Source organism: Cololabis saira, chromosome 21, assembly GCF_033807715.1.
Source record: "Cololabis saira isolate AMF1-May2022 chromosome 21, fColSai1.1, whole genome shotgun sequence".
NCBI classification, from domain to species: Eukaryota; Metazoa; Chordata; class Actinopteri; order Beloniformes; family Belonidae; genus Cololabis; species Cololabis saira.
In genome coordinates this window covers 18,374,927-18,390,121 of record NC_084607.1, presented here as the reverse complement: position 1 = coordinate 18,390,121, position 15,195 = coordinate 18,374,927, and the positions used below count along the sequence as shown (strand labels likewise).

Here is a 15,195-nt window from a genome sequence, read left to right as displayed (position 1 = left end):
AATATAAATTATTCAAATTCAGTTTCTAGTGGCACATATTTCTGCCCATATTCCAGACCTCAGCAGCCCACATGCGGAAGTATCCTTGGACACGTAATTACAGTGTGGTATAAAAGTATGTAGTATAAGTATCAGCTGTAGACAGTTTTGATGAATTGTGACTATAAGGGTAAAAATAAGGGGTGCTGCTGTATTTTAACAAACTGAGAATTTGTAGAGTACAGATAAGGTTTAAAATAAAAAAAATAAAAATAAATCACGATAAGTTACCGTTTGTCTGAAAGGGCCCCACAATGTTTTTTGTTGGAAATTGGTGACATATCAATAAAGTTACCGGAAATCCTTTTACACATAAACTCCCCTGTCTATAACACTCACCTTCTTCTTGGAGTTGGGCTCTTCTTCATTTTGCCATTTGGGAGATCTTTTCCCATCTGTGTTCTCTGCAGGTTGGACATTTTTCTGAGAATCTGAATCCTCAGTTTTACTTTCCACGTCTGTTTCCAAAGATTTAGGCTGATTTCCTGTATCAAGATTGAAGACGTGCAGTTAAAAAAAAGGATGGTTTTATCTTGAAATTACTTCTGTTAAGGATTAACCTCCTTTTGCATATTAATTGACACTTTTTAAACAGCAATTTTCCCCAATGAATGGTAGCCTATTGACATTTTATTGCTGGGAATTCATCTGTGCTTTTTATTTAATTGTTTTCTCTCTTTTTGGATACAAAAAAATCTGAGCTTGTTAATGAAGTGACAAGAGTTACAGTAAGTTTGCATTTTATCTGGCAGTCCTTTAAAAAAGTATGTAAACTACTCTCAACACACTCACTGCTGTAACGTGTTCAGATGCTGCCATCTTCAGGTTAAAACTTTTGTGTTTTTAAAAAGTGTTTTTAAAAACAATCTCCTTTTATCGACCCACATTTACTTATTTTACTGATGTTTTTTCCTGTTAGGGAAAATTTTAATTTAGTTTAGTTTATTTTGAACATGTAAGAAAAAAAAAAAAAGAAAAAGGCAAGAAAACAAATCCAGGTGGCATTCCACCACATAAAGAAAAAACACATATTTCAAGTTACATGCTCGAAAAGGAGTGGGAGGAATTATACATTTATTTAATCCCACCCCCTTTCGACAACTAAACATAAATTATATGTCTGTATTTATTTGTTATACTATACACTAATTTGTATAAATATATATAATTTTTACAAAAATAACCTGTTTAATACAAGATGTAAGCTCTATCATAAATATAATATAACTATGATATAAATATAATACGTATATCTAAGTATATAAACATACAAAGACAGCATGACAAAATAGCAGAACACACAGCTGCTAATAATTTAATTATGTATGAAGACGTTTATGTTAAAAACAGATCAAACATGCAGGTAGCTCTTCCTGAACCACTTGATAAAATATCACATTTATTTTATTATACAAATCTGTCCTCTTTACATTTACAGTGCATCTTATGTGAAGCATAGTATCACAAAACAGGTTTCACTTTTAGTGAATGTCATCCTATTTAAAATCCTGCAAGCAACTATATAACATCAGACCAAATGTTTGAACTCCACATAGACTTACCTTGTGTGTTTCCAAATTGTGCAGACAGACTTTTGCCACAGTTACTGCAAAACTTGGCCGTTTTCTCCGCAATAATATGGCTGCAGCCTGAGCACTTCATCTTCAGGCCTCAGTTATGGCTACAAAAGAAGAAGGTATTTTCAATTTATACTCCACACTGAAGGAAATCCTTTCACTTTCTATTTTGCCAGTCATGGTCTTGTGGCATTTGGACTTTGAACAGCTTTGCCACACAAACAGCTCTGTAACACTTTATGATGTCCCAATATAGCAATATTATTCTGTTAGAATGTCAGGGAAACACAGCGGATACACACATACTGTATACACTAACCAAAGAAAGTAAGACCTCCTACTAGCCACCAAAATATTGTTTAAAGAAAACTTGAATCTCTAGTAACACAGAATAACAGCCATGCATAACAATCATCACATAATGTGTTGTCCTAGTGCAATTAAACAATAATAATTATATATATATTTGACGAGAAGTGAAAGTGAAACTTTATATGCTTTGAATCCTTTCATTCAGTGTGGCCAGGGTGTGACCCTGAGTTTTACCGGACAAAAATATTATATAAAACCTCCATCCATCCATCCATCCATCCATCCATCGTCCGCCGCTTATCCGTTCCCAGGTCGCGGGGGCAGCAGCCTCAGCAGAGATGCCCAGACTTCCCTCACCTCAGACACTTCCTCCAGCTCTTCCGAGGGGGAGTCCGAGGCCAGCCGAGAGACATAGTCTCTCCAGCATGTCCTGGGTCTTCCCCAGGGTCTCCTCCCGGAGGGACATGCCTGGAACACCTCCCTAGGGAGGCGTCCTGGAGGCATCCGGTAGAGATGCCCAAGCCACCTCAGCTGACTCCTCTCAATGTGAAGGAGTAGCGGCTCGACTCTGAGCTCCTCCCGGGTGACCGAACTCCTCACCCTATCTCTAAGGGAGCGTCCAGCCACCCTGCGGAGGAAACTCATCTCGGCCGGTTGTATCCGCAATCTCGTCCTTTCAGTCACTACCCAAAGTTCATGACCATAGGTGAGGCTAGGTGCGTAGATTGACCAGTAAATCGAGAGCTTCGCCTTTCAACTCAGCTCATTGTTCACCACGACGTTCCAGTACATCGACCGCATAACTGCGGACGCTGCACCGATCCATCTGTCAATCTCCCGCTCCATCGTTCCCTCACTCGTGAACAAGACCCTGAGATACTTGAACTCCTCCACCTGAGGCAGGACTTCTCCAACGACCCGGAGAAGGCACGCCACCCTTTCCCGGTGGAGTACCATGGCCTCGGTTTTGGAGGTGCCGATTCTCATCCCTGCCGCGTCGCACTCGGCCTCAAACCGCCCCAGCACATGCTGAAGGTCCCGGTCCGATGAAGCCAACAGGACAACGTGGGACCGGTGACAAAGGGCAGCCCTGCCGGAGTCCAACATGCACCGGGAACAAGTCTGACCTACTGCCGGCAATGCGAACCAGACTCCTGCTCCGATCATATAGAGACCGGACAGCCCTTAATAGAGGGCCCCGAACTCCATACTCACCGAGCACCCCCCACAGAATGGCACGAGGGACACGGTCAAATGCCTTCTCCAGATCCACAAAACACATGTAGACTGGTTGGGCAAATTCCCATGAACACTCGAGCACCCTGCGGAGGGTGTAGAGCTGGTCCAGTGTTCCGCGACCGGGACGAAAACCGCATTGTTCCTCCTGAATCCGAGGTTCAACTATCGGCCGTAATCTCCTCTCCAGTACCCTGGCGTAGACTTTCCCGGGGAGGCTGAGAAGTGTGATCCCCCTATAGTTGGAGCACACTCTCCGGTTCCCCTTTTTAAAGAGAGGGACCACCACCCCGGTTTGCCACTCCAGCGGTACTGTCCCCTTTCTCCATGCAATGTCGCAGAGGCATGTCAACCAAGACAGCCCTACGACATCCAGAGATTTGAGGTACTCAGGGCGAATCTCATCCACCCCCGGTGCCCTGCCACTGAGGAGCTTATGAACCACCTCAGTGACCTTGGCTTGGGTGATGGATGAGCACTCCCCAGAGTCCCCACTCCCTGCTTCCTCAGTGGAAGGCATGTCAGTCGGGTTGAGGAGATCCTCGAAGTATTCCTTCCACCGTCCGACGATGTCCCCAGTCGAGCTCCCCACCTGCACCATAAACGGTGCAGGCAGAGTACTGCTTCCCCCTTCTGAGGCGCCGAACGGTCCTGCAGAATTTCCTCCAGGCCGACCGAAAGCCTTCCTCCATGGCCTCCCCGAACTCCTCCCAGACCTTGGATTTTGCCTCCAGGACCTACCGAGCCGCAGCTTGCTTGGCCCGCCGGTACCCATCTACTGCGTCAGGAGTCCCACAGGCTAACATAGCCCGGTAGGACTCCTTCTTCAGTCTGATGGCATCCTGTACTTCCGGTGTCCACCCCCGGGTTCCAGGATTGCCGCCACGAAAGGCACCGGAGACCCTGCGACCACAACTTCGAGCCGCCACATCGACAATGGAGGCAGAGAACATGGTCCACTCGGATTCAATGTCCTCCGCCTCCCCCGGGATCTGAGAGAAGTTCTCTCGGAGGTGGGAGTTGAAGATTTCCCCGACAGAGGGCTCAGCCAGACGTTCCCAACAGACCCTCACAATCCATTTGGGTCTGCCCAGTCTGTCCAGCTTCCTCCCACCTCCTCCCACAACGCCAGCGCATCCAACTCACCACCAGGTGGTGATCAGTTGACAGCTCAGCCCCTCTCTTCACCCGAGTGTCCAAAACATGCGGCCAAAGGTCAGATGAAACGACAACAAAGTTGATCATTGACCTCCGGCCTAGGGCGTCCTGGTGCCACGTGCAGTGATGGACACCCTTATGTTTGAACATGGTGTTCGTTATGGACAAACCATGACTAGCACAGAAGTCCAACAACAAAACACCGCCCGGGTTCAGATCGGGGAGGCCGTTCCTCCCAATCACGCCTCTCCAGGTATCACTGTCATTGCCCATGTGAGCGTTGAAGTCCCCCAGTAGAACAATGGAGTCCCCAGTTGGAACACTATCCAGTACTCCTCCCAGGGACCCCAAGAAGGTCGGGTACTCTGCACTGATGTTCGTCCCATAGGCACAAACAACAGTGAGACACCTTTTCCCGACCCGAAGGCGCAGGGAAGCGACCCTCTCGTTCACCGGGGTGAACTCCAACACATGGCGACGGAGCTGGGGGGCTATAAACAAGCCCACACCAGCTCGCCGCCTCTCACCCTGGGCAACTCCAGAGTAGTGGAGGGTCCAGCCCCTTTCAAGGAGCTGCGTTCCAGAGCCCAAGCTATGTGTGGAGGTGAGCCCGACTATCTCTAGTCGGTATCTCTCAACCTCACGCACAAGCTCCTTCCCCCCCAGCGAGGTGACATTCCACGTCCCCACTGTGAGGGTTTTGGTCTACAGATTGGGTCGTCGAGGCACCCCGCCACGACTGCTACCCAATCCACATGGCACCAGCCTCTCATGGACCTTCCTGCCGGTGGTGGGCCTACGGGAAGGCGGACCCACGTCGCCATTTCGGGCTGAGCCCGGCCGAGTCCCACGGGCAAAGACCCAGCCACCAGGCCCTCACCAGCAAGCCCCAACCCCAGACCTGGCTCCAGAGAGGGGCCCCGGTGACGCCGATCCGGCCGATGTAACGGCCCTTGGTCTTTTCTTATCCATGATTGGCTTGTGAACCGCTCTTAGTCTGGTCCGTCACCCAGGACCTGTTTGCCATGGGAGACCCTACCAGGGGCGTAATGCCCCCGACAGCAGACCGGGATATAAAACCTTTCCCTCCCCTCCCCTCCTTGAACCGCCACCTTACTGTGTTGGAGGGGTTTGTGTGCCCGAGTGATCCTAGGAGCTATATTGTCGGGGGCATTACGCCCCTGGTAGGGTCTCCCATGGTAAACAGGTCCTGGGTGACGGCCTTTTTTGCATAATTTGCGTGACATACCTCAATAAGGCAGAGTTTAAAACCTAATAACCTGGATTGATGGAATGATATCCTCAGCTCATTAATTAACTAACACTGCATTAAAAATGACTAATTGAAGGCTTGGTGAAGCATTTAGTCACCATATACTGTATAGGTTTCCTAACAAACGACTGTATTATGAGTGGCACTGGGAACTAACTTATTCATGTTTCTGCAAGATAGAAAGAAAGAAGGAAAAAAGAGTGGAAAAGCTACAATTTTCGCTTCCGAGTGATACCTCTTTTCAGTAGAAAGAAAAAATCTTTGACATTTTAAACCGATCACATATTAGACGTCGGGACCTATTCCTGCTTTTTTGACAAGAAAAACTAAGAATGAAGGCTTAACATCCACTTGATATTTTCGGTATCACAGAAGTTGCGCTTCACATTTATTATCGACAGCATTTGTTTTACCACTGAATAAACGCCCTTAATGAGACTGAGCAACAAGCAGGCTAACTAGCCTCCCGGTTAACCAGCCCAGCTTACAACAACATGCGAGTGTAACACACAACACTGGAATAAATGACATTATGCCCATTTTATACTGCAAACAAACACATCATATATGATCCATCCCACAAGGAACAAAATAACAATCAAATAAATACATAATGGAAGGCAAATTGAGTTCTTTAGAGGTCCCCATTTTTATACTTGTCAAGAATTGCTTTCTTGTATGTGTTTTTAAACTGTATAAAGTTAGTGCTTTGTTTGATTTCATCATCCAGACCATTCCACAAAGTTACCCCACAGACTGATATGCACTTGCTTTTAAGAGTAGTACGTACACAAGGTTGTTTAAAATGTCATTTTCCTTTTAGATTATATTGTCCTGCTTTATCTTGAAACATTTTTTGAATGTTTTCAGGCAGTGCATTATTTCTTGCTTTGAACATTATTATTGTTGTTCTAATTTTCACTAGGTCCACAAATTTCAAAGTCTGTAATTTAAGGAATAGAGGATTGGTGTGATCGAGATACCTAGCATGATTTTGTATTTAATATCTTACAAAAGCTTATTCATACAGTCGTTTCAAGGTGGAACTGTTGTCTTCATTGTGCATAATTTTAAATGTTTTTTTTTTGTTTTGAACAATTTCAAATTGGAATAATAACCAAAACTTGCTGTAGTAGTGACATAATGTGAACAAGATTGTTGGTGTCCCATCTGAGGCTCCATGTTTCAGCCCATTTATATCTCAGAGAGGCCCCATGTATGGTACAAATGTTGGCTGGGTAGGAAAGCTTTGTACAAGCAGTACCAGTGGGAGGTTTGGACACACCCACTTGTTTGTTTCTGTAAATGGAACAAATAAGTGACCAGTCAAATCACTTTCGACTGGTACTGTATATTAGTATACCATATTAAGTTATCTCAGCTCTAGCTCTCAGTGTTAGATGATTTACTATAATCCGAAAAGACAACGGCATAACACAAGTATCACCACACATCAAAAAAAGCTTTCAAACAGTGTAAATCCATACTACAAATATTACAAAGTCATCCACACTCCTAGTATGTAGCACAGTCCCTTGTAAAAAAAAAAAAAAATAAATAAATACATATTCTGACAAATGCAAGAAGACAGATTTACTTTCATTTTGACTTTGAACTAAAACAGCAGCTCAGCAGTGGCCAATGGCAATACATTACTCTGCCTATACTAAGGCTAATGAATACTGGATTTCCCCCATGGTGAGTAAAATTTGGAAGTTTTACTTATAACATAATTAAGGGAGAGAAAATGTTTTAAAACATACTTTTAATATACAGTATTTTAAGTAAATTAGTTAAAAATTGGAATGAAAAAGAAAAGGTGGCTGGTTTGGAGGGAAGTGGTTACAAGATAGAGCGATACAACCCTATCCTATAGAGGAGGGTGATCTTTGAACTGTTATTGAAACGGTATCATCTAGTATACACACACTCTGTGGTCTATGTCTATGTAAATATGGTGTATGTTCTTGTCCTTGAGAAGTCCCTGTCCTTTTTTGTTGTTGATTCTTGTTGTCTGTGTTTCTATGGGTGCAGCATGGGTTAAAGCCCAACCTGAATTTCCCACTCGTGGGACAATAAAGTGTATCTTATCTTAAAAGACCTGCATGTTTGATTGATATATGGGGCGATAGCATGTGATTGTTTAAAGTTATAAAAGATCAGAGCAAAAGGTCCTTGTGAGAAGGTGATATTCCCCTTAGGTATTATTGGTGGGGTTGGTGTTTGATAACCCACTTTTTCTGACCTGACTTTTTGACGACGATGACGAGTCGGCCAACAGGGCAGAGGTCGGGTCACTGACACAGTGGTGTCGAGAGAACAGCCTGGCCTTAAACGTCAGCAAGACCAAGGAGCTGATCGTGGACTTCAGGAGATCAGAGAGAGAGTACGCACCTGTAATCATAAATGGTGCTGCTGTAGAGCAGGTCAAAGACTTCAAGTTCCTCGGAATCCACATATCGAGGGATGTGAAGTGGGCTACACACACACCACAAAAGTGGTGAAAAAGGCCCAACAACGGCTCTACTGCCTGAGGCGTCTGAGGAATTTCAAAGTGAGCCCCCGCATCCTCAGGGCTTTCTATACAAGCACCATCGAGAGCATCCTGATGAGCGGCACCACGGCCTGGTTTGGAAACTGCACCGCTGCAGAAAAGAAAGCACTGCAGAGGGTGGTGCGAACAGCACAGCGCATCGTGGGAGGGGAGCTTCCACCTCTCCAAGAACTTCATGTGAGACGTTGTGTGGCTAAGGCCCACAACATTATCCGGGACATCCATCACCCCAGCCATAGCCTGTTCCAGCCACTGCCGCACCTACGGCCGGGCAAACGGTACCGGTGCAAAGAGCAGCACCACCAGATACAGTTTTTATCTGTCAGCAAATAGATTACTGAACAAGACCTAGTTCTTGTGAAAGACTGAACTGAAGATTTTTATATCATACATAGAAGCCCAAGACTATTTATTTGTTTTCTATCCTTTTATTCCACATACTGTTTTTATGCTTTTATTCATGCACTATGCACTTTGTTTGTATGTCTATCTTTTAACTGCAAATGATGAGCCTGCACAAACAAGTTTTTTACCCATGTTACTGAGTAATATGATGTGACAATAAAGTTTGATTTGATTTGATTTGATTTGATTTGATTTGATTTGATTTGATTTGATTTGATTTGATTTGATTTGATTTTATGGACTGTCTGGTTTGCAATAAAAATACTTTTTGCGTATGTCGGGGACAACATCATCACCGCCATTGCCATGTATGAAGGACTGTGGATGCCGTGCGCCTTCCAGAGCACCGGTCAGATCCAGTGCAAGGTGTACGACTCGATCCTGCAGCTCAACGCTGCCCTGCAAGTGTTACACCTACAAGTGTATCTGCACAATTGTTGTATTGGTTTTATTTTAATTTTGAGTTTTAGCCATGTAAAAAGCCTATTTCAGTTGTATTTTGTGTTCAAATTATAGTAGGAGCAGCTACTTAGTTACGCCACCAGGGGGCATTAAGAAGCGCTGGATACGCCTTGGGCGTTGCGCAAAGTGGTATCACTGGTATATGGACCACGGAGGCTACCGTACTTCAGACGCTTGCAGCCTGCAACGTAATTCTCCTGTCTATATTTTCCCCTGTAAAATACAGGTTAGTAAAACGTGCAAAAGCATCACAACTAATGTCAAAGGACTCATAAGCCTTTATGTTTTTGTTTGATCTAAGAAACATGCAGAAATCATAAAAATATTGGTTTATTTTGAAACTTAGAAAGTGTACACGTGTTTTACCATTCACAGTTAGCATACGCTTTTGTGGCAGATGAGAGTATTTGGTAATAAAACAAATCATTTCATTTTTTTTAGAAAACATAATTTCATTCCTTTTCAGAGTATTATAAAAGTTTTTTTGTTATTTCTGCTAAGTTGCTCCGGTTATTACTGTGAAGAATATTTAAAGTGTAAGTGTTTGGGGTAATTGTGCGTCAATCCAGTGGTAATACCTCAGGGCTCCAGTAGGGGGAATAGCACTCCTCTTCCTCACTTAATACAATCGAGTGAAGGCAAGAGCTGTGTCTGTCTTTTGTACCTCTTCCCTCACTACTTTTCCCTATTTAAAGGAGCTTGGGGCTGCTTTTAAGAAATGAGACTCTCTATCGCCACCCTCACCACGGCGGCCGTTGGCGGTACTGCAGCCAACAGTGAAGCCGGCACAGGAGAACGGGGAGAACGTGCATGCAGCGTCATGTGACGTCACATCCGCAGCCCAGCGCGGGAAAATCGGGACCGACTTGCAGCACATTTTGCAAATAAAAAAAACAGCCTCAAGCTCCTTTAAGGTAATTACTGTACAAAAAGCACTATAAACTTAGCAACACGTTCTTGATGATTTCTATTCTGTCATTGTTGTTGATTTTAAGTGAAGCAAGTGAATTGAGTTATTTTATATTGTTTAAGTTATTGGCTAACTCCGTCATCGTGGGAGGCTAAGCTAAATGCTACTATTGTCTCACCACATGGCGTCTGACTGTTTTATTTTTTACGTTTTTAACACTGTTTTACGGATTTCACGGATCCCATTGACTTTGCATAGTACTATATCCGTGGTGCTCCCATTAAAACCTCAATAAAACACTGCTAAAACAGCGGTAAAAACGTGCTTTTACAAACTGACAGTAAAAAACAGTACCTTGCGCGACAAAAATGCATAATTTAGCCACTATAACAAAGAATAATAAATAATAATAATGTCATAATCCGTTTATATATCACGACCACGGATCCCATTGACTTTGCATAGTACTATATCCGTGGTGCTCCCATTAAAACCTCAATAAAACACTGCTAAAACAGCGTTAAAAACATGCTTTTACAAACTAACAGTAACAAACAGTACCTTGCGCGACAAAAATGCATAATTTAGCCACTATAACAAAGAATAATATATAAATAATAATAATGGCATAATCTGTGTATATATCACGACCACGGATCCCATTGACTTTGCATGGTACAATATCCGTGGTGCTCACACGGAATTATACCACTTTCCGTGTTGGTACCACGGAAAATAGTGGTGAGAGGTCGTGGGCATTTCACGGATTTTTGTGAGATCAGGTTGCCCTAATAATAATAATGATAATAATAAAAATTCCTACAGATACAATAGGGCCTTCGCACTGTAAGTGCTCGTGCCCTAAATAAATAAAATCAACAAAATAGGAAATTAAAAATAAACAAATAAAAAATTGCATGTACATATGAGAACACATGCCAGCATATGCTTCCAAGAAAATAAGAAAGAAGGAAAAAGACAAATAATAAAATAATTCTGAACACAATAAGGAAGCACATCTAATATACATGTAGACAGCATAATAATGACTTCAGTCAAATAATGTAGAAGGCACTTATTAAGAAATAACAGGTCACAAACATGTCAGATGCAAGGAGGATTATTCACACACACAAAAACAACACTTCCCATCCCACCCCCCACCCACCTCCCTTTTATGGCTCTCTATTACCTTTCATTCATATACCTACACAGTCTATATACACCTACACATCCACACACAAATGTATCATAAATCTACATAGTGCAATAATAATGATGATCCAATAATATTATCCGTGCAGTACAGAGTCTAAAGATGGATTTTTTTTCTAAAGATGGAGGGTTTTTTTTTAACTCTGAAGGCTTGCTGATTGGGTAACGTACTGCGTCACGCATCGCGTCACTTCCTGGTGTTGCGGTCTGTTGCTGCTGCACGGCGTGCAGGCTCAGATCTCTCCCGACTTTTTATCTAAAACTTAGACTGTTTTCTGGTAAAATAGCACTATATCTGGTACATTTCTGTCTTTATTTCAACACTCGCTCATTTTCTCTTCCGTAACTTTCACTGTCACCAATCACCGATACATTTTCTGTCCGTTAGCCTCCGTTAGCATCCTAGCATGGCCTGTCCGGCTCCCACCGCTTCACCTCTTCGTTGCTCAGTGTGTGAAATGTTTAGTTATTCCTCTGCCTCCTTTAGTGAAGACGGTAAGTGCTTAAAGTGTAGCTTATTTGCAGGGCTGGAGGCGAGGCTCAGTCAGTTAGAGGTCCGGTTCGGCCAACTAAACCATAGTCCGAGAGCCTCCTCAGCTAACCAGGCTAAGCTAGCGGCGGACCGGCCCTTAGCAGCTGAGCGTAGCCGCTCCCCTGCAGCTCCCGAGCAGCCGGCCAGTCAGGCCAGTCAGAACCGCTGGGTGACGGTTGGAGGAAGTGTAGTCTTAAAGGGCTCACAGAACACCACCACCCGCTTCATGTGTCTAACCGTTTTTCCCCACTCAGCGACACATCTGTTGAGAAACCGACCCTGGTGATTGGAGACTCTATTGTGAGACATGTGAGGCCGACTCCAGAGACCTTAGTTAGGTGCATCCCGGGGGCCAGAGCGGGCGACATAGAAGCAAATTTGAAGCTACTGGCAAAGGGTAATCGTAAATATGGTAAAGTTATCATCAATGTCGGAGCTAACGACTCCCGTCTTCGCCAGTCGGAAGTAACTAAAATGAATATTGTCTCGGTGTGTAACTACGCCAAAACCATGTCGGACTCCGTAGGTTTTTCTGGTCCCCTCCCCAATCTGACCAGCGATGACATGTTTAGTCGCATGCTCTCGCTCCGCCGCTGGTTGTCTCAGTGGTGTTCAGAAAACGACGTGGATTTTATTGACAACTGGGAGACATTCTGGGGAAAGCCCGGTCTGATTAGAAGGGACGGCATTCATCCCACCCGGGATGGTGCAGCTCTTATGTCTAGAAATCTGGCCAATGTTATTAGACACTCCCCCTGACAATGCAGGGTCCAGGCCAGGATGCAGAGCTGTAGTTTAACACACTTCTCTGCTGCTTCTCGAGGACCAACGCCTGCCAACAAAACTGTAGGATTGCATTATGTAATTAGCGACTCTAAAACTGTAGGATTACATGATATTGGCGACTCTGGCCAGGTGCCTAACAAAATAGAAGTGGTTGCAGTTCCCCGCCCTCCAAAAGTTCACCAGGTGCAGCGTTATAGAGGCGTTAACCAAGATAACCTTGTAAAAATTAAAACCAATGTACATTTGGTACCAATTACAGACCGAAAAATTAGATGCGGACTACTAAATATACGATCATTAAGCTCTAAGTCTCTGTTAGTAAATGATATAATTACAGAGAGCAGGAGTGATATTTTCTGCTTAACAGAAACATGGTTACAGGAGGAAGAGTATGTTAGTTTGAATGAATCAACTCCACCCGGCTACTTTAATCATCACATTCCTAGAAGCACGGGCCGAGGCGGAGGAGTCGCAGCAATTTATAACTCCGGTCTCCAAACAAAAATTGAACCTAAGTGCAACTATAATACATTTGAAAGCCTCATGCTTGGTCTGAAATTTCCGAGCTGGAAATCAGAGAAGCCAGTTGTGTTAGTGGTAGTGTATCGGCCCCCTGCTGGTGCTTATCTAGAGTTTTTGTCTGAATTTTCAGATTTCCTTTCTGGATTATTGATCAGCACAGATAAATTCATCATAGTGGGTGATTTTAACATTCATATGGATGTTGAAAGCGATAATCTTAAATTAGCCTTCGATTCTCTTCTAGAATCAATGGGTATCTCACAAAAAGTGGATAAACCGACGCACTGTTTTAATCATACTCTCGATCTCGTTCTCACCTACGGTGTTGAAACTGATGGTCTGTTGGTGTCACCTGTAAACTCCCTTTTATCCGACCATTACTTAATAACGTTTGAATTTAATTTTGTTGATGTTGAAATGCAAAATAGGAGGTATTATTTTAGCAGATGTTTGTCTGATGAAGTTATTGTTAAATTTAGGGAGGCCATTGCTTATCTTACGACAGTGCGAAATAGTGATGTAGTCGAGGCCAGTGACCTGGGTTCTACCTCTGCAGATGTTGATTTCCTTGCTAGTAACACTGCTGATTTGTTGCATTCAGCTTTAGATGAAGTTGCTCCTTTGAAAAGGAGGGTTTCTAGCCACAGGAGCTTAACTCCCTGGTATAATTCAGATATCCGCATGTTGAAACAAAACGTGCGTAAAATGGAAAGGAAGTGGTACTCTTGTAGGTCTGTAGACTCTTATCGTGAATGGAAAGATATTCTAATAGTATATAAAAAAGCCATTCGCAAAGCCAGAACAGCTTATTATTCAACGTTGATAGAGGATAACAAAAGTAACCCACGTTTTCTGTTCAGCACTGTAGCCAGGCTGACAAAGAGTCACAACTCTGTTGAGCCGTGCATTCCTGCAGCTCTCAGTAGTGAGGACTTTATGAGCTTCTTCAACAGTAAAATCGCGAGAATTAGAGAAGAAATCAACCAGCCGGTTGTAGGTGTTTCTTCAGCTTTAGCGACTTCCCTACGCTCTGACTTATCTCTAGACTGTTTTGATCCTATAGACCTCCCTGAGCTGACCTCACTCGTCAATAGAGCTAAGTCAACCACATGTATGTTAGACCCCATCCCGACTCGACTATTCAAACATATTTTTTCTCTTATTGGTACGACAATACTGGACCAAATTAACCTATCCCTAAGTTTAGGATATGTACCACAGGTTTTCAAAGTCGCAGTAATTAAACCTTTACTTAAAAAACCTTCTCTTGACCCAGACACCTTAGCTAATTATAGACCAATTTCCAACCTTCCATTTGTGTCTAAAATTCTGGAAAAGGCAGTTTCAAGCCAGTTATGTGACTATTTGTATAGAAATGATCTGTTTGAAGTCTTTCAGTCAGGGTTCAGAATGCATCATAGCACAGAGACAGCACTGGTTCGAGTCACGAATCACCTCCTTATGGCCTCAGATAAGGGATTAGTGTCCATACTGGTTCTACTGGACCTCAGTGCTGCTTTTGACACTATAGATCATGGCATTTTACTGCACAGGTTAGAGCATGTTGTTGGGATTAAAGGGACAGCTCTATGTTGGTTTAAATCATACCTATCTGACAGGTTCCAGTTTGTTCATGTACATGAGGTTTCTTCAGAACAGTCAAGGGTCTGTTATGGTGTTCCGCAGGGTTCAGTGCTAGGGCCAATCTTGTTCAGTTTATACATGCAGCCGTTGGGAAGTATAATCCAGAATCACGGCATACACTTTCATTGTTATGCTGATGATACGCAGCTCTACTTGTCTATGAAGCCGGATGAAATAGAACCGTTAGTTAAACTTCAGGCATGTCTTAGGGACATCAAGGACTGGATGTCCAGAAATTTCCTGCTTCTAAATTCAGATAAAACAGAGGTTATCATTGTTGGTCCAGAGCATCTTAGGAAGGGATTAGATGGTGTTGCGATGGCTTCCAGTGCAACTGTGAGAAACCTTGGTGTTATTTTCGATCAGGATTTGTCGTTTAAACCATATGTCAATCAGGTTTGTAAAATAGCCTTTTTCCATCTCCGTAATATTGCAAAGATTAGGAAAATCCTCTCGCAGAGTGATGCAGAAAAACTAGTTCATGCGTTTGTATCTTCTAGACTAGATTACTGTAATGTGTTGTTAGCAGGATGTCCAAGTAATTTGCTGAATAGGCTCCAGCTGATCCAA

The 15,195-nt window shown here is 43.4% G+C and overlaps 1 long non-coding RNA gene across 1 annotated transcript; it reads right to left on the bottom strand.

Annotated features, from left to right (window-relative positions):
- Positions 1-378: 378 nt before the first annotated feature.
- LOC133422506 (uncharacterized) lies at positions 379-1,721 on the bottom strand. Its single transcript, XR_009770746.1, has 2 exons — positions 1,602-1,721; positions 379-524 (listed from the first exon to the last, which is right to left on the bottom strand). It is a non-coding gene; the product is annotated as an uncharacterized LOC133422506 (long non-coding RNA).
- Between the last annotated feature and the right edge of the window lie 13,474 nt (positions 1,722-15,195).